The sequence below is a fragment of the Lycium ferocissimum genome, chromosome 2, assembly GCF_029784015.1.
Source record: "Lycium ferocissimum isolate CSIRO_LF1 chromosome 2, AGI_CSIRO_Lferr_CH_V1, whole genome shotgun sequence".
In the NCBI taxonomy this organism is placed as follows: Eukaryota; Viridiplantae; Streptophyta; class Magnoliopsida; order Solanales; family Solanaceae; genus Lycium; species Lycium ferocissimum.
Window position 1 is genome coordinate 57,994,793 of NC_081343.1, and position 13,365 is coordinate 58,008,157.

Sequence of the window (13,365 nt, forward strand, 5' to 3'; positions counted from 1 at the left end):
AATAGATAACAGTATAACACATACAAGGCAATTACTTAATCGGCAAAAATAAAGTAAAGCAGCAACTGTTTGTTGCTCTCTTTTGTTCTACTGTTCGGATCATTTAGAAAGAGAGGGTGAGAAAATGTAAGAGCGAATGAAGATTCAGGTCTAGTGACGACGTTGAGTCTCAAACAAAACTCTTTATGGCTCCCGTGAGCGTTGTCGTTGAGTCTCAAAATGAAACTCTTCGGCTCCCATGTGTCATGCAAAACAAAGAGAAGAAAGTAAACATGAGTTAGAGGGGAACATATGCTTCTTAACGAATATAAAAATCAGAGGGTAAATACACAATTTGCAAACTGAGACCGAAACAAATATTTACAAATGTCACGGTAACCAGAATCATAAAAGTCTAATTCTTGCTAACAGAAGGGTCCTTAAGTTTTGATTCTACTGTAAATAACTTTAAACTTATAATACTCATTATGAACTAATAAGGACTTTCACTTCAGGTCATCAGATCTATAGTGTGATATCCGATCATGTACTTAAGTTAACTGATTTAAAATAGAATGACATACACTACATGAAGCTCATGGATATTTCATTTAACACATAATCTAATACATAGTTTCTAACAGTGAAAATCTCCTACCAATGAAATTTTTAACACATGGAAAAGACTAAAAACATTATGTCCGTGAACCACATTCAATTTTTAGTGACCTAGAGGCAGAAACTTCCAGCATGATTCTTTAACACATTAAACTCCAATCAAGAATGTGATCCAAAATAGGTTTATGTTAGACATAGAACACCAAGGAACCGGTTTTCTATTATATTCAGTGCTATAATTTCTGGAGATTCAAGACCATAGATGAAACACATTATAACAACTGCCAAATTTGACTACAACAGGGTCTTAAAACATAGTTATTCTTAATAAAAAAACAGAGCATTTAACAGAGAAAATCCAAAATAGCGTTGGATTTACCTCTTGTGGGTGCAGTGAACTAGGACGTCCGGGTCTCGAATCTACTCTCTTGTTATGAATAGATTCGAAGCTAGAGTCAGATAAGTTCGAGTACTTTTGTGGTGGGTAAAGTTCACCTAGAAACAAAAAAGAAAGGTTTGGAAGATGAAGAGAGTATTTTCAAGGTGTCAAGGCGGCTAAAAATTCCTCCCCCTACTAGGGTTCTAAACGTTAGTATTTATAGATAAAAATTAGGGTTCTTGGAGTAGCACTTTGGGCGGGATTTTTGTGTTTCACATTTGAACTTGATCAAACTCAAACATTGGGGATTTTTGGACAGATTCGTAGGTCAAATTGCTCCGAAAGATGAAGGGAGCAGAGTCGAAAAAATGGCCAGATTCGAAAATCAAGAGAGAAAGCAATGTGTGTATCCCTATAATTTCTGGTAAAAAAAAAAAAAACAAATCTTTTCGAAACAAGGCGTGCATTCTTCTGACCATGGCTGGAGAGACATGTATCTTCGTGTAGAAGAGGAAAAGAGTGCAAGGGCGCCGTTTGGATGGCCAAGCGAAACCCTAGTTTTGATTTGAGAAAAATGATATTTGGGTACGTAGAGTCATTTCATGTGGGCTGCTGAAGGGTCTCCATTGTTTGGGCTAGTGAAAGGGTTGACTTAGGTCGTTTGGGTTGCTGTTTTTGGGCTTTTAAGTTAGCTGAAGGCATTGGCCTTTTTCCCTCTTCCTTTAAATTTCTTAAACCTTCTAGTTGGATGAAAATATATTCTTTTAATCATATTATATAATACCATGTAATATTAGCATATTGATATTAAGTAAGTAAATTATTAAATATACCTTTACAAAATTACAGTTGCTAGAACTTAAATAAATTATGAGATATTCCAAAGTTTACTGAAATGAAAATGCTATAGTATTATAGTAACTATTTATAAAGTGTAAAACTAGAATAGTATTACTACTTGATTAAGTCAATGAACGTGAGAAACCTTAAAGATGATGATGATGATGATGATAATAATAATAATAATAATAACAACAACAACAACAACAACAATACTAGAAATAATTATGGTACTTATAGCCATAATAGTAAAAATAGTAGTGACGATAAAGTATTTGATTTATTAATAATTTAGAAGCTCGAGGAAATAAATTGGAAGAAAGGAGGGTCAAAATTGGATGTCAACATGGCCAAACCCCACTAAAGCAAAAGAACACAAATAACATATTCATAAATTAAAAGTCGCTTGGTATTCCTAGAAGTACTATTATTTAAGAAAGAAAAGGACATATAGAAGGGATTGATTAGAGAGTGAAGTGTCGTAATATGGCTACAGAGTCGTAAGATGCTTCAGAATTTCAGGTTTCAGTCTGAATAAATAAAGGCAAAATACATCTCCATGACTAATTGAAAAACTCCACCATTTTTACAAGTTCAATAATGCTGATGAAGCAAATTAGTTCAAAAACACAAAATCATTGATAAATCAATCGCAATATTCCATAACGATTTGGGGTGGGTTCGAACAAATAGCAAAGTAAATAAGTATCTTCAGAAAATGGCTAGGTAAAAACTTATCTGCTTCCGGTGTTTAAATCTAGTCAATAAATGCATGACATGTGTTTGCATATAAACTTTAGCATTATATTTAAGGATATTACTGGGGATACAAAGGGGTAACACTAAGCCTATAAATACATGATATGTGTTTTGCGTATAGATAGTATGTATTGTGTCTAAGGATGTTATCGAGGATACAACATCCGTTATCCACGCCTCACTTCCTGATGAAGAAATTAATTTACTTTCGGTTAGTTTGCTTGACCCTGACATTCTTGAAATATGTGGTTTTACATCGTTATGTGGCACTGGAAGATTAAGAGAGTGGCTATTGAGCATGAGAAGTTCTACACTCATGTTTGGTCTATTAGCAACATTATCTTGAAAGCACAATAAAGCTATGTGGATGTATCTCATTATATCACGATTCGGTCATGTGCTTTCCCTGAGCATAGGGTCTATCAAATTTGTAATTGTACCTTCACGCTAGTTCGACCAAGCCTGTGATACTTCAATTTTAGGGTCAGACAAAATCACAAATTACACTACCTCTGATCCATATTATGTCTTTTGAAGTATTTCACTCCTTTGAGAAAAACATTTGATAGCATTAATTATAGAAAGTGTTCGTCAAAATGGCAATTAGGGGTGAATTTGAAAAAGAAAAAAAAATAAGAATGCTTATCAATTTTCTAAAACATTAAATTTTGGAATAATTTGAAATACCGAAACACTGATATTTAAGAGGCAGAGGGAGTAACACATTCAATATAATGCACGTAGAAGGTCTTAACTAGTTTGGAATTGAGGAATACGTAATTGATTTATTGACCTGGTTACTTACATAGCTCACAAGGTCTTTCACAAAATCTTCTTTTTTGGAACATGTGTTTCTTTGACCGTTTATAATTTCCAAGACTAGTATTTCAATGCTAAAACATCTGATTCGACTGAAAATTTCCTGTGCATTGCATACTCGGGTGCCATATACCCACTGCAAATCAAAACAAAAATTGCCAAACTCCTCTAACAATCCGCAACTTACATATGACTCAATCGTTAGTATTTTTTTTAATACAAAATTTTGCACTTCATAGCCAAAGTAGTGTACATTTAGTTAGACACGACTGGAGAAAGATTTGACGTGTAAAATTTTCTAATGACGAAGGGGTGTGTCTAGGGGTGTAAACGGTCTTCAAAAAGCCGACGTAACCGACCGAACGGTACCGTACTGAATCGATTTTAGGTTTTCTTTAATAAAACCGACAGTTTTTATAAAAATTTATAACCGTACCGAATAATTGGGTTGGTTTTTAATTTTATAAAAATAAATCGAAAAAATACCGAACCGTACCGAATACATTTATATGTGTAAAATATATTCTACATATTAGACTTATATATAATAAATATCCAAAATTTTGTCTTGAGTTCGGGATGACGAAATAATTAACACATAAAGTTCAAACTCTGAAACCTATTATACTATTCCTATCGAAATTAAATTAGTTCTAGTGTCTCGAATAGTAACTAGCTTGCAAGCTACAAGGTATTCCAACAATCTTGGATAAAAAGTTACAAATTATTAAATATTTTTCCTCTCATATGATTTTAAATTTCTCTTATTGGATACTTCATTTTAGTAGTCTCAGTTCTTGAGTCCCATCTTGATTGATTTTTGCCCCCTCGTGCAATATAAATTATACTTTTGTCTTTGCTTAACATTGTTTTACACTACCGTAAAATAGTGGGATCAATCTTTATTCTTGTCGTCTTTCATGTTTTCTTGATTCATCACCTTTTAAACAGTAAAAATGTCTAGAACTTTTGCCAAAGTCCTATTGAAGTATGCATGATATCGTGTCTTTAACTTTTACTATTGACTATGACATGATGTTGTTTTGTTTTAAAAAAAAAAACGAAAATTCACCGAATCGTACCGATACCAAAGAAAAACCGAGATGATGGAACGGTTTCGAAAAAGTCTAATTTTGGTTCTACAAAGTGAAATAACCGAAAAATTGGAAAGGTGTAAATTTTATAAAAGAACCGCCCGAACCGTACCATTGACACCCTTAGGTGTGTCAAAGGAATTTCCTCATAAGTTGACAGCGGGACAAAATACGTATTAAGCCAAAGTTATAATACCATTCATCTCGAATTATACTAATTTTAGGGACACTCAACACAATTGAGGTAACCATTTCTTAAGATAACTAAATTCATCTTACACTTGCCTTTGCCAAATGGTTAAAGAATCCTTCCGGCAATATGAAAATGACGGTCTATCTAATGAGAGATGAAAAACTTACTAGGTCCCAACAATTCTGCTAGTGTTGCCTTGAGTTTCATTCGATGCAAATAGCCTTGCCATGCCAAAGTCTAAAATTTTAGGATTCATTTCTGCATTAGAAGAACATTACTAGCTTTGAGATCACGATGAATGATACGAAGTCTAGAATCTTTATGGATGTAAAGAATTCCCCTAGCAACGCCTTCTATGATTTTTTATCGCATTTTCCCAATTTAATTGCCTACGTTTCACTCGATCTGGGGACAAGATGAAGTATATAACTTACAGGTTGAACTTCTATACATTGATAATATGGAAGAACTTATACAATATCAAGTCACTTAAAAGATTGCCACAAGTAAAGTCCATAATAAGTAAAATTTGTTTTGTTTCTGAAATTAAGGTGATCACCAGAAAACATGTCAAATGACACTGATAAAGTCTTGTATTTAGACTGCTAGTGTATAAGTAAAATTCATAACTTATTGATGCTTAAGCTCTATATTTGATAGTAAATTAAGCAATGCATACCAAATAAAAAGTGGTCAAGGCTTGCATTTGGAACAAATTCATAGACAAGAAGTCTTTTTGTTCCATCTAGACAAAATCCCAGTAACCTGACCAAATTTTGGTGTTGAAGCCTGGCAACCAACAAGACCTCGTTTTTGAATTCTAGATCACCTTGCCCTGAATCTGCAGACAATCTTTTCGCTGCTACTTCTTATCCATTTGGTAGCATGCCCTGAAAAAGTTGAACATTTATACATTAAACAACACCTGTATTTCAAGCAAGTTGAGGTCAATTATATGAATCCTCAGTGTATATTTTATGCATCAAGTAGGCCTAATCACCTTGTCCACTGGACCAAATCCGCCCTGTCCCAACTTATTAGCATTTGAGAAGTTGTATGTTGCTGCTATGATTGTAAACAAATCATATTGCAAGTGTCACACCCCAGTCCTGATGGGGCATGATGGGCACTCGGCCCTTACTTAGAGCCGAGCGAACCCACTAGTTCTCGTTATACTCATAGTCTCATTGGGCCCTTAAAGCATGGAATGAAATACATGATGAAAGTTTTTCAGCAAAACATTCTTTCCGTCTTTATCAAATCAAGTAAGATCTGTGATTATATGAAATCTGTAAAGTAATGCATGATAATACATCGGCTTACAGAGCCGCTTGCGAAACTGACATACTATATACGTGACTCTGTCTGCAAAGTCTCTAACATGAATCATTATACCATGACATGGATACTCTGACTCGGCAACACTCGAAAGAAATGGAGCTCGCCAATCCAAATGGAACATCTTCTAGCCATATCCTCTACTCGTCGTATACACCGCGTGGCATGAAACGCGGCCGTCAAGAAAAGGGACGTCAGTACGAATAATGTACTGAGTATGTAAGGCATGAATAGTATCATAATATAGACATGAAAAGTAATAATGAGTAAGAGAGATAACCTGAACATCTGGATGCGTCATAAGGCAGATGTCATGCATGCTTAGCCTTTTTTTAAAAAACATTTCGTACATATACATAGTAACATGCCCGGCCATAAAGGCTCGGTGTGAAAGTAACATGCCCGGCCATGAAGGCTCGGATATATAAGTAACATGCCCGGCCATTTAAGGCTCGGTGTGATATATATATAAGTAGTATCATGCCCGGCCATTTAAGGCTCGGTGTGATCATCATTAGCTCGCGTCTGTGCCTCCCGCGTCCGGCAATATCATAACATGCCCGCCATGAAGGCTCGGTGTGATATATAAAGTCAAAAGTATCGGAGTGACCGGTCCCTCCGATTATATTATGGCTCGGTGTTATCATCATTAGAACTAAGCGTCCATAAATGTCACGACCCAACCCCGTCCCGCGTACACACCTATCGACGCAAATTATCAAACGCCAAGTATCACAAAAGCGACAAGGCGGTGTTTCAAAGTTAGATAATTTCCGCAAAAATTTCGCACATCTATCCAAAACAACCCACGCTTGCCACGCCGGCCACCAACACAACATATATACATATGCGGACCGTGAGAAATACATACATACATATATAGCATAGCTCATACAACCATGTCCCGGAATCAAAAGCCACAAATCATATGACGGACGTGGCCCGCGTAAGGAATATATACAATAGCCTATAAGCCGATTATATTATGGAATAGTTATCGTCGCTTTGTCTCACCTCGAAGGAACAATTGATTTAAAGTAGAGAATATACTATATCAATGAAGGATAGAACTAAATACGAGTGAGCATCCAAAATAAGACCATAAATTAATAATATTCAAGAAACGAACATGTACTTTTGGAATCTTAAAAGAGATAGTCATCATTCATGAACAAAAATTGAGACATCAAGAAATAATTCAACGTTCATCATATCGTTATCGAAAACATAAACTTGGAACACCATTATTACACACCATGAAATCATCCTCATCATTTTCATCATAATAATATTTAGCCCAACTCGGGTCATAATCTGGAAATCTCTGTGAATAAAATTATCCCATAACCAAACATATTTAAACATCGGAAAGTGCGCGGAAACCTTGGAGCTTGGACAAATAAATCCCTCATGTGTCATCATCATCATAAAGTTTAAAATCATATAAGAAATTATTCAATTCTACCATCATAGAAACTTTAAAATCATGAATCTTACAACATTTGGAAAACGATTCTTTTCTTTTCGAAGACATGGTTCATATTTTTATCAATTCATGCATAGTTTGGTAAGAAATATAAGAATCATGCCTTTGGGAATCTAGCTCAATAACATCATAAGGATCTAAAGTCAATCCCAACCTACGGGTTTCTACAAATATGCATTCCAATATTAGACATAGGCAAACAATTCCATATTATGGTACGACATATAGGTTTATAACGAAAGGATCATGCCTCAACAACAACAACCACAATTAGCAACATCAACATCCAACTGGACTAGCCTTAACGTATTCCGAAAGATATAAATTTCTCGACTTCCAACTTAAACAATTCACATAACATTCCCAACGATCCAATAATTTCTTAAGAATTATTTAACACATTCGCTCATTTTCAAATCATAATTTGTAATTCACAATATAACATATCATTTTTCATGGATAACCATTCATAATGTCGTTAAGGATCATCGTAACAATTCACCATATCATTTTGGGACTTAAACACTTAATGAAAGCCCATTTTAAATTTAGTGTGTTCTTTGGCATATATATTCGGCTATCACTACACATAGACATATATTGATGTTCTTAGCCATCCTACACACTACAACAATTTAACATGAAATTCCAATTCAACAACCAATAACATCAACAACAATACCAATAGTAATAACATCATTTCTAACACCAACATATGCCATAAAACGGACAACTTGATCGCTCCCAAAGACACTTACTCCACACCTAGAAATTTTTTTTCGAATTTCTCAACCAATCAATCTAAGAGAGGTGCGATGAAGAAGGATGAATTTGCTATTTATACGACTATTTAATAACTTTATTTTCGTAAAGCGTGCAAGATTTTGATTCCAATTTAATAGCAACAACACCAATAACAACATCGTCAACATTCTACAAGATAAATATATATATTTCTCATCCACAATTCTCTTCAACCCACAATCCATAAATTAACAACATCAACACACCAAACTATAACTTCTATTCTTGCAAGTATTCCTTATTTAAAGTTGACAAGGAAAAAGATTCAAGGATTCATACCTTATTTTGTGAAGGCAACAAACTTTTCAATATTTTCTTGTCCCCAAGCTAACTCCAACACCAAAGGAAATTATAATCGCGCCTATTCATTGCCGGACCTCGATTAATAGTTTGTGACTTGAAATTTTGCTCAAAAACTTCAATTTTATGTGATATAATAGACCCTTTTGGGTGCTGAAAATTCTGGAAAAAGATTCAAGAACATTTTGGACAAATTTTGATGAAGAAAATGGGGTTTTTAACCCTTTTATAGGTGCTGAGTCGGTTCCGTAGCTACGAGGACGTAGTGAAAATGTTTTAGCATACTGTAGCAGTCTGTTTCAGCTTTGCCAGCTCAGTTTGTAACGTCTATAATTCTCTACTCCGATGTCGTATTGATGAGAGGTTTGCTTCATTAGAAACTAGACTCGACGAACTACATTTTAGGCTTTTGAAACACCTTAAAACTCCATGTATACTATGAGATATGTGCCTCCAAAGTTGACTAAAAATCCGCCCAGCATTTCTCAAATTTTCGTCGAACTTATTTTCTTCAATTTGCTCGATCTCGAAATATTCCGAAACTCTCCACACATGATATTTATCACTTATTATACTAATGATGGCCATATTCTCGTGTTTCAAAATACTCTTTCCCGACTACGACTTACGAGATCGTAATTCACCCTTTTTCTTCGTTGTTACGTATTTTCCATGGCTTGTGCCTTTCAAAATATCATGGGACGTCTCCGACACTCCATTACTACGGTGAGGTACATGTCATATTCATGCTCTGAAAGTGCGGGGTATAACAGCAAGGACTCTGTGGTGCTAATATCATCAGCGCTTATAACTTCACCAACATAGTAGCAATTGCATTCAAAAAATTAGTGAAACATGGTCTTAAAAGTTCAACTTTCCTTAATCATATAATTTGTTAATAATCTATGCTTACTCTGAACTCTATCCACCAGCTTCCTCTTTCGCCTCTTCATAGAGATGACAGAAATACAAACAATAAGAATAATAATTGTAACTGTTGGCACAACCATAATGATCACGGTTCGAGCTGTTTTATCATCCTTCCTTATTGAACCTATTTTACCATCATTCTCTTTTGGAGCTGCTTTTATATCATTCCCTACAAAAATGCTTCAAGTTAGTATAATATCAGTTTTTAACTCCTACTCAATTTTTTTTTTAAAAGGCATCTTTCTTTTCTTTCACACTTCACTTGTCCTACTTTTCTTTTCAGGTAATTTCAAAAGCAAACACTACATGGAGTATTAAGTATCACAAATACAATATTGTTCCTAAAATACAATATGCTCTTCTTTAACACAAGTCAAATTTTGTGGTGTAACTGTGTTGAATTGTGTGACCCTCTTATTTAAAAATGCAAGTTATTAGAGATGTACACTTTTGTTTAATTAATGATGTCTTCGACACTCCCCCTCAACTGCAAATATGAGATTATATATTTTGCTACCATATTGAGTTAAATTGTGTCTCATCGAAAAAGTTTAAACTATTAGAGATGGGTAAAGTTTTACTACGTAATTATGCCTTCAACAGTCAGATCAAAGCTAGACAATCAAATTGGGATGAGCAGAAGGGATACGAATAACGTAGTTCACCTGCCGATGGCGGAGCTTCCCACGCCACACCCTTTAAGAAACTGTAACTTTCATAACGGAAATTGCACCTAGCACCTATGATTCTTCCACCTCTCTTGCCATAGCAGGTACAATTCGGCATATCTCCATAAGCCTCATTTAATCAAGCTTGAAGAGATAAGTCAGGAGTACACTGAACAAGTGCATATATTGGCTGAGATTTTGGACCTGTCACATTGCCACTAGCATATTTTCGAAAGCGACCAGCAGCAGCAGCAAGGTCTCGTAAATTATCCAATAATTTTCTCAGCTCCTGGTTAAACTCCTTAGGTCTTGAGGCATCCTCAGTATTCGACGTGTACAGTAGAGTAGAAAATGACGTTGTGCCTATAATGGATCGATTCGAGCTGTACTGTAAAATACATCCATCATAGCCACCAAAAGCTGTTCTTTGTTTAGGACATGAATGTACAAGCACTTGAGCAATGTTATTGACACAACTGCGACATTCTTCTAGCCCCACATCTCCTCAACACAGAACAACAGCACTGACCATATTGGAGTTTTCGCCAATGGAAGCATTGTAGAAACCGCATTTATCTATTTTTGAGGAAAGGGAAGAGAGAAGCGAGATAAAATTTTTATGGTATGTACTCTTTTCAGTATAGGTATCACTGAACCAACATGGTTTGTATTGTAAATCAGGCTGCGCTAGGATGAGAACATGAAGGTGTAAATGCAAACAGAAAGAGTAGCCACTTTTGAATAGCCATGGCCATGCTGTTCAAGTTGCTCGATGTATAGAATGGTTGGCTACAAATGACAGGCAAATTTTAATAGCAAATTGGGTGTCAATCTGTAATAGTAGCAAGTAATTTGCTCACAAGCTCGCCCTAGATTAACTGCAAGAGTTTGAAAGAGTAATTAAATGGAGCTAGAGATAACGGATTGAAAGGGTGCAGTGGACTGACTACATTTGCCTGAGCAGAAAAAAAGTTTACAATTTCATCAGAACCACACATGTTAATCAAAGAAGAAAAGGACATTGATCTTTCAAGTGCTAGCTGAATAGCTCAGAGGTTAAAACTCTGTTGGACTTTTCTTTGGAGTTGACTATCATTGACTCTTAGAATTTTTGGAATTCCACAACTCTAGTTTATGGACAGGAATGGATGAGAACAAGCACAACAGAGTTGGGAAATTTTGGCCGTTAGCTACTTGTTCTTCTCTGATCATTTTAACTTTATATGATTCCAGAAAACGAAATCCAACTGATCTTTTTTCACCTGTATCTTATTTTCTTTTTCCTTATGTTAAAAATTTACTCCATATCGATTTCTCATGTATTTTGACTTCTAAGTATTCCAGCGCAAATATCTTCATATCTTAAGTGATTCAAATTGAATTCGCAAACCAATTAGAAATTAATGGAAGCTGTCAGCGCATGCAGCCTTGCAACGCAAACAATGTTCACTTTCTCTGATGTAAAATATAAATAAAGTAGTTCAGAGTACAAGAGCCGAATTTTTAAATTTTCGGTCATAAATCAAACAAGGATTTCAAACATTTTTTCTACGAAATTATTCATTGATATAAAAATCCTGGAAATCTTCAAACTGAAAATCATCCTACATTGGAAAGTTTACTTTAGTTCTAGTAATTTCCTTATAACCAAGTCACTGAGGATATTATCAAGCCTCTAATAGTGTAATTAGTTTTATATTACTCAGGTGATGAAACTGTTCTCAAATGCACAAAAACTAGGATCTTGAACAATTTTTCATCAGTGTCAATGTACGCGAAATGAACAGTGTACATATACTACTAGGAAAAAAAAAAAAATGGCCCAAGTATTTTTAGGTATTCCTTGAAGTAGCTCCTTTCTTTTTGTATCCTTTATATCTTTTTTCCTTGAAGTAGCTCCTTTCTTTTTGTATCCTTTATATCTTTTTTCCCCCATTTCTTCTGTAATCAGCAATATTGCTCTAGACACAGACTGTTTATGGTGACATTGATAGAAAGGGGAATGTGATTAGGTGCTGAATATTCCACTAGCCAATCAATTTAATGATGTGTATACACTGATATGGTGATGAACACATCAAAACACCTTCCAGTAGATGATGCATACATATTGCTTATGTAAAAAGAAAAACAAGTTGTGCGTTCAATGGATCCATAGCTACTATGTGAGGGATGGAATACTCAAACTAAGCAAGCTTCATGGACGGTGCAAAAGATTTTGAGTCTAAGCTAACCTGTGAAAGCTGAGAATGTGATATCTGTCAACTGCAACAGTACTCTATTCAAAGGATATATGTAAACTTAGAGGAGAGTTCCAAAAGGATGAATAGAGAAGAATGACTTGCAATAACCAACGCTCCCCCAGGTGGACTTTCATGCTATTTTTGGCTGCTTTAAGGAGATTGCTAACCAGTAACCAGGGATAGACTAGCATAATGGGGACAGAGAAGACATGATCAGTTGTACATTGTGCCATAATGCAACTGAGACTATAGAAGTTGTGTTTATTGCATTTGTATGGAAAGGGACATGAGGATATTTCAACAGACAAGCAGATCAACAGAAGCATTAGTGAGGCATATTATTCAGGAGGGACATTGTAGAGGTCATTTGAGAGCTAACTTAAGTAGGAGACTGGATGAGCTTAATTTCTATCCCTGATAATGATATCCAAAAAAAGTACATGAAATTAATGAAAAATTATTAAAATAACATAAAATATATAAAAGTAGTGAAATAATATACAAAGATGAGAAAGATGCAAGAACATGATAATTGTGGATCGAACCTTGGCGGAAGATTGCTGTTTGGTTTCAACATTTTTTTTTTTGAAATTGGGGTAGGGGCAAGGGGAAATGGGGGAGGGGATTACAAAGTGGGGAATCGAATCTTCACCAACAATAAGATGAAAGTTCAGGTAATCAACCAACTAAGTTACTAAGATTCCCTGATTTCTACTTTGTAAATAAAATTGTTTAGTTACAAAAAAAAATTATTTGAATAATAAAGAGACCAAAAACATAAGCGGTCCTTAAAGTTGTCATTAATTTTCAGTTAGACATTTCAACCTAAACTTGTACTAATTAAAAATCGAAAAAAAAAAAGCTCAAATATGCCGATTTGGTGTATGTGGAGTGCAATTGAAGACAATATCCTAT

The 13,365-nt window shown here is 35.0% G+C and overlaps 1 pseudogene; it reads right to left on the bottom strand.

The window, feature by feature from the left end:
• Positions 1–2,410: 2,410 nt before the first annotated feature.
• LOC132047796 (cysteine-rich receptor-like protein kinase 10) lies at positions 2,411–11,195 on the bottom strand (annotated as a pseudogene).
• Positions 11,196–13,365: the final 2,170 nt, after the last annotated feature.